General features: G+C 29.7%; 1 long non-coding RNA gene across 1 annotated transcript; it reads right to left on the bottom strand.

Annotated features, from left to right (window-relative positions):
* Positions 1–626: 626 nt before the first annotated feature.
* Positions 627–1,992, bottom strand: LOC147468268 (uncharacterized). The gene is made up of 2 exons (XR_015192582.1): positions 1,034–1,992; positions 627–744 (listed from the first exon to the last, which is right to left on the bottom strand). It is a non-coding gene; the product is annotated as an uncharacterized LOC147468268 (long non-coding RNA).
* Between the last annotated feature and the right edge of the window lie 396 nt (positions 1,993–2,388).

Raw genomic sequence — 2,388 nt, 5'->3', positions numbered from 1 at the left:
TCAGAATGGCTCTAACGTGTATTTGAAGCATTTTTGTTTTTTTTTCAGGATCGTCATTTTTTTTTCTTGCACCTTTTTTTTCGCAATTGATTTTTCCTTTAATATAACAAAAATCAGTGAATTGAACTGTAATCCGTTTCGTTATCAGAATGGCTCTAACGTGTATTTTAAGCATTTTTGGCTTTTTTCAGGATCGTCATTTTTTTTTTCTTGCACCTTTTTTTTCGCAATTGATTTTTCCTTTAATATAACAAAAATCAGTGAATTGAACTGTAATCCGTTTCGTTATCAGAATGGCTCTAACGTGTATTTTAAGCATTTTTGGGTTTTTTTCAGGATCGTCATTTTTTTTTCTTGCACCTTTTTTTTCGCAATTGATTTTTCCTTTAATATAACAAAAATCAGTGAATTGAACTGTAATCCGTTTCGTTATCAGAATGGCATTTTTGGCATTTTTTTGGGATCGTCATTTTTTTTTCGCAATTGATTTTTCCTTTAATATAACAAAAATCAGTGAATTCAACTGTAATCCGTTTCGTTATCAGAATGGCTCTAACGTGGCATTTTTTCAGGATCGTCATTTTTTTTTCTTGCACCTTTTTTTTCGCAATTGATTTTTCCTTTAATATAACAAAAATCAGTGAATTGAACTGTAATCCGTTTCGTTATCAGAATGGCTCTAACGTGTATTTTAAGCATTGTTGGCATTTTTTTCAGGATCGTCATATATTTTTTTTCTTGCACCTTTTTTTTCGCAATTGATTTTTCCTTTAATATAACAAAAATCAGTGAATTGAACTGTAATCCGTTTCGTTATCAGAATGGCTCTAACGTGTATTTGAAGCATTTTTGTTTTTTTTTCAGGATCGTCATTTTTTTTTTTCTTGCACCTTTTTTTTCGCAATTGATTTTTCCTTTAATATAACAAAAATCAGTGAATTGAACTGTAATCCGTTTCGTTATCAGAATGGCTCTAACGTGTATTTTAAGCATTTTTGGCTTTTTTCAGGATCGTCATTTTTTTTTCTTGCACCTTTTTTTTTCGCAATTGATTTTTCCTTTAATATAACAAACATCAGTGAATTGAACTGTAATCCGTTTCGTTATCAGAATGGCTCTAACGTGTATTTTAATCATTTTTGGCCTTTTTTCAGGATCGTCATTTTTTTTTTTCTTGCACCTTTTTTTTCGCAATTGATTTTTCCTTTAATATAACAAACATCAGTGAATTGAACTGTAATCCGTTTCGTTATCAGAATGGCTCTAACGTGTATTTTAAGCATTTTTGGCATTTTTTCAGGATCGTCATTTTTTTTTTCTTGCACCTTTTTTTTCGCAATTGATTTTTCCTTTAATATAACAAAAATCAGTGAATTGAACTGTAATCCGTTTCGTTATCAGAATGGCTCTAACGTGTATTTTAAGCATTTTTGGCTTTTTTTCAGGATCGTCATTTTTTTTTTCTTGCACCTTTTTTTTCGCAATTGATTTTTCCTTTAATATAACAAAAATCAGTGAATTGAACTGTAATCCGTTTCGTTATCAGAATGGCTCTAACGTGTATTTTAAGCATTTTTGGCATTTTTTCAGGATCGTCATTTTTTTTTCTTGCACCTTTTTTTTCGCAATTGATTTTTCCTTTAATATAACAAAAATCAGTGAATTGAACTGTAATCCGTTTCGTTATCAGAATGGCTCTAACGTGTATTTTAAGCATTTTTGGCATTTTTTCAGGATCGTCATTTTTTTTTCTTGCACCTTTTTTTTCGCAATTGATTTTTCCTTTAATATAACAAAAATCAGTGAATTGAACTGTAATCCGTTTCGTTATCAGAATGGCTCTAACGTGTATTTTAAGCATTTTTGGCTTTTTTTTTCAGGATCGTCATTTTTTTTTCTTGCACCTTTTTTTTCGCAATTGATTTTTCCTTTAATATAACAAAAATCAGTGAATTGAACTGTAATCCGTTTCGTTATCAGAATGGCTCTAACGTGTATTTTAAGCATTTTTGGCTTTTTTTCAGGATCGTCATTTTTTTTTCTTGCACCTTTTTTTTCGCAATTGATTTTTCCTTTAATATAACAAAAATCAGTGAATTGAACTGTAATCCGTTTCGTTATCAGAATGGCTCTAACGTGTATTTTAAGCATTTTTGGCTTTTTTTCAGGATCGTCATTTTTTTTTCTTGCACCTTTTTTTTCGCAATTGATTTTTCCTTTAATATAACAAAAATCAGTGAATTGAACTGTAATCCGTTTCGTTATCAGAATGGCTCTAACGTGTATTTTAAGCATTTTTGGCATTTTTTCAGGATCGTCATTTTTTTTTTCTTGCACCTTTTTTTTCGCAATTGATTTTTTTTTAATATAACAAAAATCAGTGAATTG

This window comes from Penaeus japonicus, unplaced genomic scaffold, assembly GCF_977035675.1.
Source record: "Penaeus japonicus unplaced genomic scaffold, GWHDUDI00000001_assembly GWHDUDI00000030, whole genome shotgun sequence".
NCBI classification, from domain to species: Eukaryota; Metazoa; Arthropoda; class Malacostraca; order Decapoda; family Penaeidae; genus Penaeus; species Penaeus japonicus.
This window is presented reverse-complemented; position numbering and strand designations above follow the sequence as displayed.